The following is a 19,458-nucleotide window of genomic DNA, read 5'->3' on the forward strand; positions in this document are numbered from 1 at the left end:
AAATGATCTGTGCGAAACCCATTCAGATTAATAGGACGCTTTATTTCTAAAAAGAAAAGAAACACAACTTCTCGTTATGAAGTGGCTTGATGTGACTGACGTGCTTCCTGTTCCTGCTACATGCATGTACGTTTCTACAATTTTACTACTCGCAGAACATAGGTTAAGTATCATCTTCCTATTACTCAGTACCGATGCTCTCAATGTCTGAATCAATCTGGGCCCGACCAGCGATTGGCGGCTGGTTAAATGAGTGCTGACAGGAGGCGCTGAACTCTGTCTTCCTGGAGGTGTGGCGTTGAACGCTTTTTCCATTGGCGCATGAGTCAGAGCCTTCTTCTTGCCGTTTTGAGGCGCTACGGTGGTCACTGTGCAGCCGACGCGTTAAGACTGCACAAAGGCAGAGATATTCATCTGAAGTGCATTTCTGCCCTCTTTACAGCGCTGCATACATATCTTACAGAAATACACATTTCGAATGAAGTGCGTCATAATTAATTGCCTTCGTAATTACAATATGTGATCAAAAGTATCCACATACCCCAAAAAACATACGTTTTTCATATTAGGTGCATTGTCCTGCCACCTACTGCCAGGTACTCCATATCAGCTACCTCAGACATCGTGAGAGAGAGGAATGGAGCGCTCCGCGGAACTCATGGAATTTGAACGTGGTTAGGCGATTGGGTGTCACTTGTTTCATACGTCTGTACGCGAGATTTCCACATTCCTTAACATCCCTAGGTCCACTGTTTCGGATGCGATAGTGAAGTGTAAACGTGAAGGGGCACATACAGCACAAAAGCGTACAGGACGACCTCGTCTGTTGACTGACAGAGACCGCCGACAGTTGAAGAGGGTCATAATGTGTAATAGGCAGAAATCTATCCAAACCATCACACAGGAATTCCAGACTGCATCAGGATCCACTGCAAGTACTATGACAGGCGGGATGTGAGAGAACTTCGATTTACGGTAGAGCTGCTGCTAATAAGCCACACAACACGTCGGTAAATGCCAAACGACGCCACGCTTGGTGTAAGGAACGTAAACACTGGACGATTGAACAGTGCTGGTTCAAATGGTTCAAATGGCTCTGAGCACTATGGGACTCAACTGCGGAGGTCATTAGTTCCCTAGAACTTAGAACTAGTTAAACCTAACTAACCTAAGGACATCACAAACATCCATGCCCGAGGCAGGATTCGAACCTGCGACCGGAGCGGTCTTGCGGTTCCAGACTGCAGCGCCTTTAACCGCACGGCCACTTCGGCCGGCGATTGAACAGTGGAAAAACGTTGTGTGGAGTGACGAATCACAGTGTGGCGATCCGATGGCAGGGTGTGAATATGGCGAATGCCCAGTGAACGTCACCTGCGAGCGTGTGTAGTGCCAACAGTAAAATTCGGAGGCGGTGGTGTTATGGTGTGGTTGTAGTTTTCGTGAAGGGGGCTTGCTCCCCTTGCTGTTTTGCGTGGCACTATAACAGCGCAGGCCTAAATTGATGTATTAAACACCTTCTTGCTTCCCATTGTTGAAGAGCAATTCGGGGATGGCGATTGCATCGTTCAACACGTTCGATCACCTGTTCATAATGAACGGTCTGTGGCGGAGTGGTTACACGACAATAACAAACCAGTAATGTACTGGACTGCACAGTGTCCTGACCTGAATCCTATAGAACATCTTTGGGATGTTTTGCATCGCCAACTTGGGGCCAGGACTCACCGACCGACATCAATACCTCCCCTCAGTGCAACACTCCTTGAAGTATGGGCTGCCATTCCCCATGAAACCTTCCATCACGTGATTGAACGTATGCCTGCGAGAGTGGAAGCTGTCATCAAAGCTAAGGGTGGGCCAACACCACACTGAATTCCAGCATTACCGATGGAGGGCGCCACGTACTTGTAAGTTATTTTCAGCCAGGTGTCCGGATACATTTGGCCACATAGTGTAGCAAAATAACAAAGTCACACACAAAACTACTGCGCCGGCGGAGTGGCCGTGCGGTTCTAGGTGCTACAGTCTGGAGCCGAGCGAGCGCTACGGTCGCAGGTTAGAATCCTGCTTCGGACATGGCTCTGTGTGATGTCCTTAGGTTAGTTAGGTTTAATTAGTTCTAAGTTCTAGGCGACTGCTGACCTTAGAAGTTAAGTCGCATAGTGCACAGAGCCACTTGAACCATTTTTTGAAAACTACTGCGGGGTCTTCTCACGGTCCGCGCGGCTCCCTCCGTCAAGGGTTCGAGTCCTCCCTCGGGCATGGGATTGTGTGTCGCCCTTAGCGTAAATTAGTTTAAGTTAGATTAAATAGTGTGTCAGCTTAGGGACCGATGACCTCAGCAGTTTGCTCCGATTAGACCTTCCCACAAATTTTCAACTTCTTTTTTACCAAACTGCATATGTCACACATAAAAGGAAAGATAACAGATTCTAGCTTCCTCTTGCTGATTCATTGTTGTCTATCTGTGGTGAATTCCAGGTCTTGGACTTTTGGCATATATACATTACTGAGCGACTACCTCACAGCCCGGAAACCAGAACTCTATACCAGTTGTAGGTTGCCTTTCTAATGCTTTCTGCAGGTGACGAGATTTGATTTGATTTGATTTTTCGAGTAATTGTTCGCCGATTTTAAAAATATAGGATAGTGACACACTGTATTCATACACGTACATAATTTTATGTTAAAAGTTTGACACGGTAAGAAAAGTATTTCTCTTGAGGCAACGCAATGCATGGCGCGCAAGTAGTTGCACTATATTCATCCAGTATCTGAGAATGAGACCACTTACTGACTTGCAATAAGCACTACACATAACTTCAAACTTTAACAGAATTTTTTCTCACTGACACCCGCCCCCGCAGAAAATGATGAAAGGAAGGAGTTTATCGCTTACTACATTTTCACTGTCCATGCTGTAAAACTTGAGCATCAGACATTACGTTTTAAGTTATTACTTGTTTCTTAACGACTCATTCGCAATACACATAATCCTCATATACCACTGAATGTACCTGCCAAATCAAATCTTTCTACGACAAACAGTTCAGGAGATATGACAACATAGATGTTTTGATTCAACTGGGTTGGAAGAAATCTAGACTCAACTCATCCAGCGTTTCATAATGACAGTACTTAGCGACGGCCAACAGACTTTAACCATGGTGTCAACCCTTTTCGAGACTTTCTCTTGCGCACATGCTTAACGTCAAATGTTTAATGCAGTAACTCATTGCTACAGTAACCAGACATATGAAGTTGTCTTATACACGTTTTACGTGTGTACAAAAGTCACCAAAAATTTCATTTTTTGATCTTGTTTTCACTCAGTATTAAATTAATTGACTGTTATTCCTCAGTTTCTCATTTTCGAAATTGTGTAGGAACTGATGAGGAAAAAAATTATGAAGTTCGATTGTTTCCAGTCACCCCTCCTTTCGTAATGGTGGCTGAGCCTACGAATTCAGCACCTACAAAAAATGCATTACTGAATGATTAATGAATGCTATCAAGTCCACACTCTGGCTTAAGGCAAATCTCAAAATGTAAAATCCAAATGAGTTTCCGAATACCCTAATCTTGTAATGTTGCCCAAGGACAACATTTTCATTATCTGTAGTTGTAAGACATACAGCATATGATTGCTTTTAGTGATGGAAACATAGGGAGAGTGAAAGAGTGGCAGCCTTTGGGCTTCAGGACTGGCGCATTCAGTTTAACTAACCATTAGTTAGCCGATTTCCCGACGTCATGTGTCTATAGCTGAAATGCCTGTTCAGGTCCTATAGTCGAGAAGGTGTAAGAGAATCCCTGACAGGTCGCAGCACTGTTGCTAGTATACAACTACGAAGCGATAATGGCTGTAGCCGAAAACAGTGGCACTCTACAGAGCTGTGACAACACTGAGGCGTTGCCATACAGACATTTACAAAATCGCGATACAGTACTGGCTGAGATAGACGCGCGAAGCTATAGTAAAAGAAACAAGACAAAAGAAAAGAAGTTGTAGGAGAAGTCTTGAGGACAAAGAAGACGGGAACTCCGTGCACAGAGTGTGGTTCAAATGGCTCAAAGCACTATGGGACTTAACATCTGAGGTCATCAGTCCCCTAGACTTGGAACTACTTAAACCTAACTAACCTAATCACACACATCCATGACCGAGGCAGGATTCCAACATGCGACCGTAGCAGCAGCTTGGATCCGGACTGAAGCGCCTAGAACCGCTCTGCCACAACGGCCGGCCACAGAATGTGGTTCCTGTTTTGGAAGAGTGCAAGTATGTGGGAACCAATTTTTATGCAAGATGGGGCAACACTTCAAGTCGTTCACCCAGTGGAACGTCTACATAATGCTGTCTTCGATGAGCATCTAGAGATAGGATGTTTCCCAGATACATGGCCGGGAAGATCACCTGATGTGAATCTATATGACTTCTCAGTCTGAGGAAATATAAAAGAACGCTTTCACCAGGGACCCGTCGGTCCCTAGCCTGATCTAAAGGCCAGTATACAGGAACTGGGTGATCAAATTCCACTGCCGCAGGCTTCTATTGATTACGTCGTTTTACGAGTGCAGCATCTCGTCGACATCTTTGGCACTTAGATTGAAAAAAAAAGTGTGTAAGCGGTGGTTTATAATAAAATCAATGTTATATCTTTCACACTTGTTTTACCTTTTCTGCCCACATCCCATTTCTAATGCATTACATATGGAAACATTTCCATACGCCTTTCTTGCATTCACAGCACCAGATTTTCACCTGGTGGCCAAAATTGCAACTAATTTTTTTCCATAGTAAGGGAGATTTTCTTCCAGCATAGGTAGGTTTCGCATTAATTCATAATCATATCCACCAAGTATAGCTCCCATACGATAATTACTGCCCACACCGGACCCCTGTGCGTAGCTACACATTAATTACAACAACACGGCATCTTGGCAACCTGATTTAATGAAATTTTATACAGTTAATGGATATTTAATTTAATTCAGTAGCATCAATCATCTGGAACTAGTGCTGTACACATTATTATTATTGTTATTGTTATTATTATTACTATTACTGCTGTACACATTATTATTATTATTATTATTATTTCTTCCCTTTCTCAGACGTTAGGTCTGGTTACAAATGGAAAGTGATGCGGACCTTGATCAAGCGTGACTTCCTTTTAACTGTACGGTATATGTTACATTGCATTTAGGAACTTTCGGGTAATTGAACATGTATCAATAATTACAGATTTCTGTAGTTGTATTTATACGTTTGGATGTAGATGTATTGCGTTGATGTACTGGTGGATTCTGTGTGTTATGACACCTGTAGTTTATAGTATAATAGGTACAATGTCAACTTTATCCTGATGCCACATGTCCTTGACTTCCTCAGCCAGTTAGATGTATTTTTCAATTTTTTCTCCCGTTTTCTTCTGTATATTTGTTGTATTGGGTACGGATATTTCGATCAGTTGTGTTAATTTCTTCTTTTTATTGGTGAGTATGATGTCAGGTTTGTTATGTGGTGTTATTTTATCTGTTATAATGGTTCTGTTCCAGTATAATTTGTATTCATCATTCTCCAGTACATTTTGTGGTGCATACTTGTATGTGGGAACGTGTTGTTTTATTAGTTTATGTTGAATGGAAAGTTGTTGATGTATTATTTTTGCTGCATTGTTATGTCTTCTGGTGTATTCTGTATTTGCTAGTATTGTATGAAATTGCTTATGATGTGATCTACTGTTTCTATTTGTTGTTTGCAAAGTCTGCATTTATCTGTTGTGGTATTGGGATCTTTAATAATATGCTTGCTGTAATATCTGGTGTTTATTGTTTGATCCTGTATTGCAATCATGAATCCTTCCGTCTCACTGTATATATTGCCTTTTCTTAGCCGTGTGTTGGATGCGTCTTGATCGATGTATGGCTGTGTTAGATGATACGAGTGCTTGCCATGTAGTGTTTTCTTTTTCCAATTTACTTTCTTCGTATCTGTTGATGTTATGTGATCTAAAGGGTTGTAGAGGTGGTTATGAAATTGCAATGGTGTAGCCGATGTAGTTATATGAGTGATTGCTTTGTGTATTTTGCTAGTTTCTGCTCGTTCTATAAAGAATTTTCTTTAATTGTCTACATGTTCATAATGAAGGTTTTTTATGTCGATAAATCCCCTTCCTCCTTACTTTCTGCTTAATATGAATCTTTCTGTTGCTGAATGTATGTGATGTATTCTATATTTGTGGCATTGTGATCGTGTAAGTGTACTGAGTGCTTCTAGGTCTGTGTTACTCCATTTCACTATTCCAAATGAGTAGATGAATATTGGTATAGAATAAGTATTTATAGCTTTTGTCTTGTTTCTTGCTGTCAATTCTGTTTTCAGTATTTTTGTTAGTCTTTGTCTATATTTTCCTTTTAGTTCTTCTTTAATATTTGTATTATTTATTCCTATTTTTTGTCTGTATCCTAGATATTTATAGGCATCGGTTTTTTCCATCGCTTCTATGCAGTCGCTGTGGTTATCCAATATGTAATCTTCTTGTTTAGTGTGTTTTCCCTTGACTATGCTATTTTTCTTACATTTGTCTATTCCAAAAGGCATATTTATATCGTTGCTGAATACTTCTGTTATCTTTAGTAATTGTTTGAGTTGTTGATTTGTTGCTGCCAGTAGTTTTAGATAATCCGTGTATTACATATGTGTGATTTTGTGTTGGTATGTTCCAGTAATATTATATCCATAATTTGTATTATTAAGCATGTTGGATAGTGGGTTCAGAGCAAGGCAGATCTAGAAAGGACTTAACGAGTCTCCTTCGTATATTCACGCTTAATCTGTATTGGCTGTGATGTGATATTATTTGAATTTGTTTGGATATTAAGTGTGGGTTTCCAATTTTTCATTACTAAGTTTAGGAACTGTATCACTTTAGGATCTACTTAGTATATTTCCAATATTTGTAGTAACCATGAGTGGGGTACACTATCAAAAGCTTTTTGGTAATCAATGTATGTGTCGTGCAGCGACCTTTGTTTAGTTTTAGCTAGATATGTCACCTCTGCATCTATTATCAGCTGCTCTTTACATCCTCGTGCTTCTTTGCAGCAGCCTTTTTCATCTTCATTCATAATTTTGTTCTGTGTTGCATGTGTCATTAATTTCTGTGTAATGACTGAAGTTAATATTTTGTATATTCTTGGTAGGCATGTTATGGGGCGATATTTTTCTGGGTTTGCTGTGTCTACTTGATCTTTAGGTTTCAGATAAGTTATTCCTTGTGTGAGTGTATAAGGGAATGTGTATGGGTCTGCAATGTAACTGTTATATAATTTAGTTAGATGTGAATGTGTAGAGTTGAACTTCTTTAGCCAGAAATTTGCTATTTTATCTTTTCCAGGGGCTTTCCAATTGTGCGTAGAATTAATTGCTTGGGTGACTTCATGTTGCAAAATTATCACTTCAGGCATTTGTGGTATCATCTTGTATGTGTCTGTTTCTGCTTGTATCCACCGTGCATGCCTGTTACGTTGCTCCATAAGTGTTCCATGTCTGTTATGCCTGGTGGATTGTCTATTTTAATGTGTGTGTTATCTATTGTCTGGTAAAATTTCTTTTGGTTTGTGTTGAATGTTTGGTTTTGTTTCCTTCTATTTTCACTTTTTTGTATCTTCTAAGTCGTTTGGTCAATGCCTGTAATTTCTGCTTCTTTCCATCGAATTGCTCTATCGCTTCTTGTTGTGAGATTTTACCTAACCTTTTTCGCTTTTTGTCTGATATTTCATTTCCAATAAATTGTGTTAGCTGTCCAATGTCTTTTCTCAGTTTTTCTATTCTGATTTGTAGCCTGTGTTGCCATGCTGGTTTTGTGGGTTTATTCTGTGTGTTGGTTGGTTCTGATCTCTGCCTAATGTGTATACTTAGTGTAGTGAGTGCTCCTGTATAAACCTGTAGTTGTAACTCTTCCATAGTTGTGTTTTCATTTATTTTGTTGTGTATGTTTGTGTTGATAGTTGTTATTGTTGTTTCGACTTATGGGTTATTTGGCGGTCTATGCAAGATTGGTCTAATGTCTGTATTTGTGTCTTTGTATTCTATATATGTCAGCTGAAAATTTTCTTCTATATCCAACATGTGTGCCACTTCGTGTTATATTTGTGCTTGTTCTGGTGGCTGTCTTAAGATTTCGTTTTCCTCTGATTGTTTAATTGATGCGTGTTGTTCTTTCTTTGTTCGCTGTGGGATGCTTGAGTCCATTACTGTATTTTCTTCTTCTTCTGATTTCCCATTATTTTGTTCCAGTATTTGTTGTTTTTGTTGTTTGATGTTTTCTAATTTTGACTGGGGTATCCTGTTATTTTTGATTACTACACGGATCTGATCAGCTAGTCGTTGTTCTGTTAAAAATTTTAATTCTGGGTATCTGGTAATAAATGTTGTGTTTACTTGTGATCTGTATCCAGGTGTGTTGGTTTCTAGGTTTGTTGCTTGGTAATAACAGAACATGAGGTGTCGGTTAACTTCATCTGACAATCTCATCCTCTGTCTTTGTTTTCCTTCTAGGGTGGTTGCAGGAAGCATATCCTGCAAAACACCTCTATTTGGATTTAAATCATTTTCCAGTCGGCTAGCAGTGTCGTTACCATTGTGGGCGGGCATAGGGTGCAAGCGTCGTCCCCGACAATGACGGCGCTTATCCGAGGCTTCTTCAGTTCTGTCCTGAACCAACTAATCACACTAAAAGGGGGGTTAGCCCTATTAGTGGTGTGTTCTTTTCGTCGCTTTTTACGACTGGCAGAACATACCGGAGGCCTATTCTTTTCCCGGGCCTGTACGGGGATTATTATTATTATTATTATTATTATTATTATTATTACTATAGTTATTATTATTACTATTAGTGGCCTTGGTGAGACACAGATCATTAACACTCTGATGTCCTACAATTACTGCCAGTTGAGATTTAAGGAGTGCACCAATGAAGTGATTTTTGAGCAGTAAGTAGAGTGCACACTACAGAATTTGTTTCATTTTAAATGGCGTTGCAGTATGCAGGTCAGCCACGTGCCGTAATGGAGAGGAGTAATGCAGGGGAAGCACGTTTTGTAACGAGTGTGTACCGTCAACTATGGATAGCTAGCTTTCTTTTCTGAGAAGCAGTTGTGCATATCATTTGCGATGCACCACGAATTCCTTCGTCCCACATACACACACACAAACTAAATATCAATCATCTTTCATCAATTTAACAATAAAAGTACTCCAAGAAAAGTCTTTCACACTACAGTTTAGTTAGGTGCTAAAGTTGGTGATAATGTGTGTGGGAGGTGGGGTGACAGAGGATAACAGATGGCAGGGGGAGGAGGGTGGAGGGTAGGGGTATTAGCTACTGCCCGATTGCACTCAGGCGTAACGTTCTAAGAAAAGTTGCGAACCACTGGTCTAACCTCATAGATCCATGAAACACAAGCGTCTTTGTCTCCCTGTCAACATGGGCATGCTACTTTAGACCTCAATGCTCAGACACTGGGTTGATCTGCCACCTAACCACCTCCTAGGGACATCGTTTGGACGTGATTGCGCGATGCAGCTGGATCTGTGACATTCCCAGCTCACGAAAGCTGCGTATAGAGAGGGTTTGTACCTGACCACCGACCTACAGGACGCCTGAAGATAAACGATATAGAAGACTTTTTGTAAAGAAGGGTTTCCAGTATGGAGGCCGTTTCGTGCTGTGTGGCTGGAACGAGTCTTCTCAGTTGTCTTCAAAAGAGCAGCGAATACTTCTGTGCGTCCTCCTCGCAAGCTATAGTCGACTTGTGCGTAGCTGGTAGTCATCAGCTGATGATGTTGAGTGCACGAGTCAGATTACAAGTGTTCTACATACCGGGAAGCTGTACGTAAGAGAGAGAGAAGCAATCCTGGGATATTTTTTCCGTTTATAATGTCACTTTAGAGGTGTGAATTATCTAAATTCGATGAGGTATCTTAAATTTCTGCTGGTGGTAACGCTGAAGTCATCAGTCGATAAGGTATGGGGCTATACAACGTAAAGAAGGCAAACTATTAGTTTAAATTTTCACTATTTTTTACTTCTAACAGTAGATCAACTGAATTATTCAAGATAATGCCGTGTTGGTACGTAACTGAAGAGCAATAGAATTACTATCCCAGTATCCTTATGGGATTTCTGACACAACTCATCATCATTCTCGCGTGCTGGGGCCAAAAGGAGGAACAAGGAAGAAAGCAGAATTTAAAAGGGACCACCTCTTATAAGTGGAAACATTGCACATTCTGGCAGTTCTAAAAGACAACACTGCATTGATCACCTTCATATTAACATTACATACTGTGCTCAAGCTAAATGCAAAAACTCACACTGGAGAAACGAAACTATCAGTGCACATATACCCAGGAGTATATAAAAGTAATATCAGTGACTGCGAAAAACTCTACACAGGCGAAACAGGCCAGAATTTCAAAATTAGATGCCGTGAACATACCGGAAACAGTGACACAACCCTATCCATAGTCTTCAACCATATGCAAATAGAAAGTAACAATATAAACCAGATCACAAATGAGATGCAAATTCTCCACATGACACGAAACGGGTGCAATAATGAAGTTGTTAGAACGGAAATCTACATATACACACGCAAATGTCCGGACAAAATTCTTAACGAACCAAATTATATAGACAACTGTATTGGAATTACAGAAGACGATAACTGATAAAACAAATTTTATTTTACCCCTTCCACCTTCAGAATTTGAAACAGAGTATTCCAGTCAACACTGTCAAAAGCTTTCTCTACGTCTACAAATGCCAGAGACGTGGGTTTGCCTTCCCTAATCTATCTTCTACGATAAGTCTTAGGGTCAGTATTGCCTCACGTGTTCCAACATTTCTACGGAATCCAAACTGATCTTCACCGAGGTTGGCTTCTACCAGCTTTTCCATTCGTCTGTAAAGAATTCGTGTTAGTATTTTGCAGCCGTGAATTATTACACTGACAGTTCGGTAATTTTCACACCCCTCAACATCTGCTTTCTTTAGAATTGGAATTATTATAGTCTTCTTGAAACCTGAAGGTATTTCGCCTGTCTCATACATCTTGCTCATCTCTGAGCTGGTAGTCCATGCTGCTGCAAACGTCGTCGAACTGTTCTTGCAGATGGTTGTTGTCATGCAAACGTCCCCATCTGTTGACTCAGGGAACGAAACGTGGCTGCACGATCCGTTACAGCCATGAAGATAAGATGCCTGTCATCTCAACTGCTAGTGGTAAGAGGCCGTTGGGATCCAGCACGGCGTTCCGTATTACCCTCCTGAACCCACCGATTCCATATTCTGCTAAGAGTCATTGGATCTCGACCAACGCGAGCAGCAATGTCGCGATACGATAAACCGAAATCGCGATAGGCTACAATCCGACCTTTATAAAAGTCGGAAACGTGATGGTACGTATTTATCCTCCTTACACGAGGCATCACAACAACGTTTCACGAGGTACCGCCGGCCAACTGCTGTTTGTGTATGAGAAATCGGTTGGAAGCTCTCCTCATGTCAGCGCGTTGTAGGTGTCGCCACCGACGCAAACCTTGTGTGAATGCTCTGAAAAGCTAATCATTTGCATATCACAGCATCTTCTTCCTGTTGGTTAAATTTCGTGTCTGTAGCACGTCATCTTCGTGGTGTAGCAATTTTAATGGCCAGTAGTGTAAATGTAATGGGGGTCGAAAAGAGACTGACTCCTCGTTGTATTCCCTGGAAACTACATGTAAATTAATTTAATGGGGGACGAGAAGAGGCTGACTCCTCGTGGTATTCCCTGGATACGACACAAAGTCGGCAAAATGTCTCTTGAAATTTGTAAAATATTCCCTAATGAAGACAGACAACACAATCTCAAAGGCCAAGGCTCTTCTAGGGAACAATCGTAGCATTCGCCTTGAGAGGTTCTTAGAATCAGAATCTGTATCGGCGTAAACCGAATACAAAATCATTACAGCGAAAACGCAGGCTAATGACTTTCAGTTAGATCCTTTCGTTAGAAGAAACTGATAAAGACAAAATAAAGTATCATAAAAAAGTGTCTGGTCGCAGTTTTGCAAACTTTCAACTCATGTTAAAACTAATTTTTAGTAAAACAAGTCGTAGACTTGAGGATGCGGTAAGTGAGTAAGTAGATACGAACATACAGTATATGCACTGACAAGCCAAAGCTTTATGATCTCTACCCAAGCGATTTGGGATGCCGCCTGGTAGCGTTGGCACGTGATGCGGTAACGAAATTGTGTGAGCGGAGAAGAAATGGATTAGTGATCATCTTAGCGGAAATACAGGCTGCAAAGCGGGAAATTGATTGAAATAAGCGACTGTGACCAAAGGCAGATTAAGTAGAGCTTGTGACCGAGTATCTCGAAAACTCCAAAGCTTGTCGAATGTTCACGTGTTACTGTCGTGAGCATCTGCGGAATGAGGTAGAATGACAGTGAAACTACCACTTGGTGCTAAAGACTCAGACGTCCACGACTCTTCACAGAACGTTCAGAAGCGTGTCTCCTCTGTAAAGTAGGATAGTTGGTGATCTGTGGCATCTCTGCTGAAAGAGCGCAATGCTGGTGCACTTGCAAGTGTTTCGTAGCACGCAGTTCATGGTACTTTGTTGCAGATGGAGCTCCGCAGCAGTCCACCCCTACGTGTTTACATTTTTACCCAATGACATCGTCAATTGCGTTTGCAGTGGGCATGAGGTCATCGGAATTCGATCGTCGATTAGTGGAAACGTGTCAGCTTTTCTGGTGAATCACATTTTTTGCTACACTAGGTCTATAGTCGTCTCAACAAACGCCGTCATCGAGGTGGCGGGCTGCTCGAAACGTGCAGCGTGCCACGGACGCAGGCTGGTGGGGGCAGTGTTGTGCTATGGGAGACACTCTGCACTTGCATGTGACCTGTGGTAGTAATCGAAGACAGGCTGACAGCTATGAACCACCTGCATCCCTTCATGCTTGTGTCTTTCCCGACGACGATGTCATGTTCCAGCAGTATAATTGTCCGTGTCTTGGAACCAGGGCTGTTCTGCAGTGGTTTGAGGAGCATTATAGATAACTCACATTGAAATCTCGACGGCCAAATTCCCATAATGTGAATCCTATCGAGCGCCATCGGCAAGTACGCAGATCAGCGGCCCGCTATTTACGCGAATTACATAACCTGTGCGCAGACATCTAATGCAACGTATCTTTTCAAACCTACCAACAGACTTTCAGATCCCTGATACGAAGACTCACTGATGTATTTCGTTCCACCGATAGCCAAAGACGCTATTAAGCAGGTGGTCATAATGTTTTGGCACATCTGTGTGCGCCACTTTGCCAATAGCAACCAAATTTTAAAATCTTGTATGTTATAAAAGCTGTAGCTATATCCAAATTTTGAAGTCCATATCTTGTCCATAACTTCATTCGTTTTCGAGTATTGAATTTTTAATGCAATCTTAATGATACCAAAATTTGGTTCTCACACCACAATTTCCACATACCAGATTTTGTACGTCCATTCATAAGACGTAGTTAAACGGTTCTGTGCATTCGTTTTATAAGAAATATTAATAATTTGTTTTCAGTGTTCATTTCAAATTCAGCCTTAAATTTCCTTTAATTATCGGTACATAAATGAGAGGATCAAATGAAGAAACTATATTGTCGGCAATATTAGTGCACAGAAGTCTGCAAACACATTCAGATTGGTTAATATTTATGATAAAAAAGTTGGCACTGGGCGAAGAACAACAAACTTATGGTAAAGTGGATTTTAACATTATATAAAAAAATGAAAGTTACTATGAGACATGTACCCATTACAGTTCACCAGCACCACAGAGTTTTTACTTCCTGCTTATATGAAGCTGCTTCTTGTAAATTCAACACCAGGGTAGCATTTTTCTTGAATTTTCTGAATAAATATCTTCTCACAGTCTTCTTAGGAGGTGTAGTGGTAGGCCTATGCTAATTTTCTTGGAGCGTGTTCTTCAGCTTATTCCCTAAATTTACATTTACAATCAACAGACAAAGTAATTGAGTTCCAGTGACTCGCTGTGTGTTGTTTCGCATCAGTTTCCCTGGAGATCTTGCAGCTTGTTTTTCCCATATTGAATTCATGCCAAGTTCGCAGTATAAGTGGTTATGTTTGATGTTGATGGAAATAAAAAATTATCGTTAGTTTCTTTCGATGTGCCGCAGCCGCTTAAGCAGTCTGCATTTCAAACATTTCTTTGATGTATTTGTAATTCGAATATATCCACATCATTTTGGGATCTTACAGTAAACACTCCAATGATGTGAAATAGCCATTATTTTTTTTTAATTGAAGTTTTAGGGTGGAGTCTCCTCTTAAAAACGAGGGTAGTTGTTTTTAAAGCGGTGAAAAGTAGCATAATGCTCGGTTTCGGAATTTCAATGTGAATAGACTCATCAACTTCAACGTATCAGAGAAGGATGCCTAGTCTATGGGTTTCTTGTATACAGTGGTGTCTTGATGCGCTTAGTGTTGTATTAAAATGCTTCAAAACTTTGAACACAACAAAAAAATTCATTATACAATTACATTACAATAAACTCCACACTCCACTCAAAAGATTATGTTACGGACACTTTGAAGGCGAACGAAGAGAAGCCGACGCAAAAAAAAGAAGAAAGAAAACCACTTCTAAGCGATGTGACGGAAGAAAATATTCCATATGAGAGCAGAGAAATAAACGTCTCAATAATTTTCAATATGAAAATTCATTTTTTTATTCAGGAGGAACACTCAGCGAATGAATCTGCCGTTAGTTCAACTGCTCTTCAGCTTGCAAAAGATTGCGCAGTTTAACTCATTTTTGGTTTTTATAGGCCGTGTGGAAACTCGGCTGCAGCTAGAAGTTTTAATCCTGCAGTGTGACGTTTGCGTGATTAGTTTAACAGGAAAATTAGTCTTGTAGGCTGCTGTTTCTTCGATGTGAATTTTCACCACTTCACAAGTCTGCAGCTATGATTATGTCGATGTGTAGATTTCCATGTACATGCCACTTTTTTACGCAATGAAGAGAACAAAATGCACTCACAGAATGCAGACTTCAACATATGAGCTTGTGTGTTTTTATGTTTAACGTTTAAATAAAATTGTAACGAAATGAGAATTTGTCAATTTAAAATTCATCCGGAAACGGGAGTCTTAAGGCTGCAACAGTTGTAAGAAATATGTTTTTCACTTAGCCAGTTCCTGTTCTTTGCATCATGAAAATATTAAAACCGACGTTGAGTTTCACTACAAGATCCCACTATGTTCAATTTCATTGACAGTTCTGATTAACACAACAGTCTTTAAAAAGAATTTGGCCCGAAACGTGTTAATGAGCTACACTCAAGAAACACATGATTGCTCAAGGCCGTGCCGCGAGCGCAAGCGAGCTCGCATGAGCAGCTGTGCTGAACTGCTAGACTTCTGAGTGCGTCTGCACTTGTGAAAAGTCGGTTATCCCGACAAGAGCCTCAGCATCCGTGCAAATGTCACTTCCTGCAAATGTCACGCCTTTCAAGTGTTCCAACCCCGTCGCCCAGTGCGACTGGGACCTCGCCGCTGCGACGCCAGCGAGCCAAGAACCTGAAGCAGACTCACAGGCCACCTAACCGGAATACGTGACTTTGCCCCTGTTGTCTGCGGGACTTCCCGTGTTGTGGCCGAAGCACTGTCGTCGGTACCCAACACAGCCGGAGCTGGAAGAGCAAAACGGCTAAATTCATCTACAAGATGCTTGTCGGAACTGACCAGGATGTGCCTGTCACGTAAGACACGTGTAAAATAGTAAACAGGCGTAAGAGAGTTTTTATATACAGACCTTCTACAATCCTTTTTACTAACTGTTATCGTCATGCTCGCCTTCTTCCATTATAGGGGGACTGAAATTGTGTATTAAACATTCATTGTTAATTAATTGTCCCACCCGGCAATTGGCTGGACCACTTCAAACATCTTCAATGCTTTGTGTTTCAAAGTAGAAACTGCAATTCAGGGTGCCCTGTGTGGTCGCTCAGCATGAGTTTTACGGACACGGAAGGCATCGACTCTTTTCCACAAGCACAAATATTATTCACGAATAAATATACAGAAAATCTATAGTGAGTTCAGCTTCTTGTTTGAGTGGGCCAGTCATCTTGAAATCAAACGTCAAATAATCCATATTCAAAGTTTGGGATTTACTATCTTGGTTTAATTAATTATCTCGATTTTTATAGGAAGAGACATTACTGAATAAGGTAAGCAAAGTTAGCTTTTTATGTTTTATATTAGCTTTGTCTGTTAACATTCGTAAAGCAAATAAAGACTTTTCTTAAAAACAATTGTATATCGTTTATTTTCCGTCTGAGGTCGCCCCCTTTTTTTTCTCAGTCTGACTAGTTTTCAACACATGCCATCATCTTCAGATATATGTAGTTGCTAAAGAACCCCTGGTGGCAGGCAGAAACTACACATTACAGAATCGTATTCCGGAGTGTATTTTCTGTATGACACAACGACTTGGCTACGCAATTACGAGTACGGACGAGGGGCGATAAATAAGCCATGCAACACGTTTCTTTCTCAGCTAATTTAAGTTGGAAAATGCGGAATCTGTTGCGGAACATCTTGGAAAATTCCCAATTCATACCTTATAGTCTCTGATGAGTGTCAGCACAAAACAAAGCCCTCAAAATGGCGTCTGTCACGGAGGTGCGTTCCATCCAGAGAGCTGTTATAGTGTTCCTCTTGCCTGAAAACCAGAGCGTCTGAGATATTCATAGCACTGGTGCAAAGTGAGGATCAGTGCATTTTGTTATTGTGGGCTGCATACACTCAGGGGCAAACATACATTCAGGGGCATGACCTTAACCTACCGTTACAACCCCCTGGTGGTTGCTTTATGACCCCATGGGGATAATCCATCGTTCTGAGGAATCCCTCCCCCTCTCCCTCTGGGTAACCACCAGACCTGCCCCCTCCCTCTCACCGATAGAAGCATATTTTTGATATCAAATTAATTGACTAATTAATTAATTTGACCAATTAATAACCCTCTCTCCTTCCTGGGAAATCCCTCAGACTTCCCCCTCCTCTCCTCATCAGGAAACTGGTGGGAAAAAGAGTCAATCTGTGCTGCAGAGGAAGGATCTCATGCTATGAAATTGAAATCAGTGTCAAGTACATAACAGAAGGTATATTGTTTATTTATCAAATTCAGTTTTCATGAGTTTAATCTCTCTCTTATTTGACAGGGAAAGCTCACATACAGAAACTACATGTTCTAATTACATAATTACACTGTGGCAGATCCACCTGCAAGCTCTATCCTGATCCTATCCTGAAACTAACCTGTACTATTTTGAATAACTCCTGGTAGACATGACAATGTGTAGAATATTGTTTGTTTAAAAATTTATGGTATAGAAGACAGTGTTGGGAATATAGTTTATTTATTTCTTTAAAGAATTTGTTGGGAAACCGACTGCAGTGTATGGAATTCTGTTTATTTAAATAATTTGTTGGTGGCAAGGCAGTATGGAACACTTAAAAATTTGCAGCACAATTTTATTCTGATCGTGCAAGGAATACCATCAACATGACTCACCACACGTAACTACATCATCCAAAATCTCTTGATCACATCTTCGCACTGACGACAGGGCAGTCGTGCCAGTCAGATGCTGGCAATGGAGCACCCCAGCGAAGCAGTCGGCTTAAGGGCAGCCAATGTCCTGAGAGGCCGCACTGCACCTGCTGAATCCGTTGACTTCTGTGTTTGATGATTTCCTGTAAGTAAGAGAACCATTTGCCTCTAACCTAGCTTGCATCTGCATTATGGAATGACCAAGAGTGGATGGACTGATCAGTTGAGTTGGAGTTGTAACAAGGCATGATTTAATGTTAGACTGATGGTGCACTGAAGAGAGAGAGAGGGAGATGTTGCTGTAGGTCATTTGACCATTTTTTTCTGTTTTTCTGTTGGTACGCATCAGTTGTGTGATAATCTGCATTCGACTCATATACAACTGCGTGTTCTGTGAGTGATTGAGATGTTTGCTGTTAACATCGCAAGTAGACAGTCATCAGAGGACTCCCATCTCATGCATGGTGAAACATGTCCATCCTGTTTCGACACATTCCTCTAGACAAACGAAGATTTATGTGACATACTCCATTCCCCTGCCGCACCTTGGGCATAAAATCGAGTCTTCAGATTCATAACTACGGTAATTCTAAGTTAGCGCCAGGTGTTTGTGAGGCACTGCAATCGGAGTGTACACATCTGCTTGACAGATATCCTGTTAATGGAGTTAGTAGCGGCATGACGCGTAATTTCACAAGTCAAACACCGCTGCTATGCGTTAGTCTCTTTCTTTATAAGGGGCATTCTCCATCACTAACGGCCATTTTTTATAGGACTGACGCGAAGATAGTATAGTTTCTGAACCATAACTGGATGTAAACAGTGGGTGCTATAAACCTCTGAAAAGCTATATTGTGCATGTATCACAAAGAATCAGTGGTTTTAGGATGTAGTTTTTCCATTTTACAATTTGTCACCATAGTTTATCGTAGAGAAATCTGCAAGGAGAATGTATGTCATGAGCTGGAAATATATTTCTTACACTGGGAAAGTAACAGCATTGCATTCCACATCACTAATAGATCGGAAACAGCAACGATATAACATTATAGTGTGTTTTAAGTGCAGAACTGTGTAGTCTTAGGAGAGCATGTGTTTATGTTCTCTCTTACCAATACCTTCTTGAAGCTGACCATAGGTAGTAGAGAAATACTCTAGAAATGATAGCGCAGTTGATTTACGTAAAATGTTTCAAACTCTGTCCTTCTGGAGCTCCAGCAACCGTAAAACCACACGTTTCTTGTTCTTAACCGTCTATGATATCATCACAACACTTTCATATTTACTATATACCGATAAGATGTGCTAACCTCCTCGACATTTGCGCATGTGAAGAAATCTTGTGCTCTTGGATGGGTGCAGGACAGTAGTTACTGACTCCGCTCACTCTGTTCCTTCACTAAATGTGGAATGTATCGCTCTACTTCTAGTCAGCTGCGGATTAAATTGACGACAGTGTTGCAGGGAGCGTTGATCAAAGGCAACGTGAGGAGATCTTTCAGTCTCTAACTTTACCCTAAGAGTGCGGAATGCTCTGTGGCTCCCATCCACAAAGGGAAAGATAGGCAATTGTAATCGTAAATTACCCACTATTATCGAAGAGCTAGTAATATGTAGATCGCTGTCTGGAATATTTTTTGCTTATGTTCGAGAATTAACAATGAATGGACGTACTGCACAGTCAGCTATCTACATTGAGAATGATATTCACAAAGTACGGGAAGAGCAGTTTAGCAATGACACAAAAATTGTATA

This window comes from Schistocerca piceifrons, chromosome X, assembly GCF_021461385.2.
Source record: "Schistocerca piceifrons isolate TAMUIC-IGC-003096 chromosome X, iqSchPice1.1, whole genome shotgun sequence".
Lineage (NCBI taxonomy): Eukaryota > Metazoa > Arthropoda > Insecta > Orthoptera > Acrididae > Schistocerca > Schistocerca piceifrons.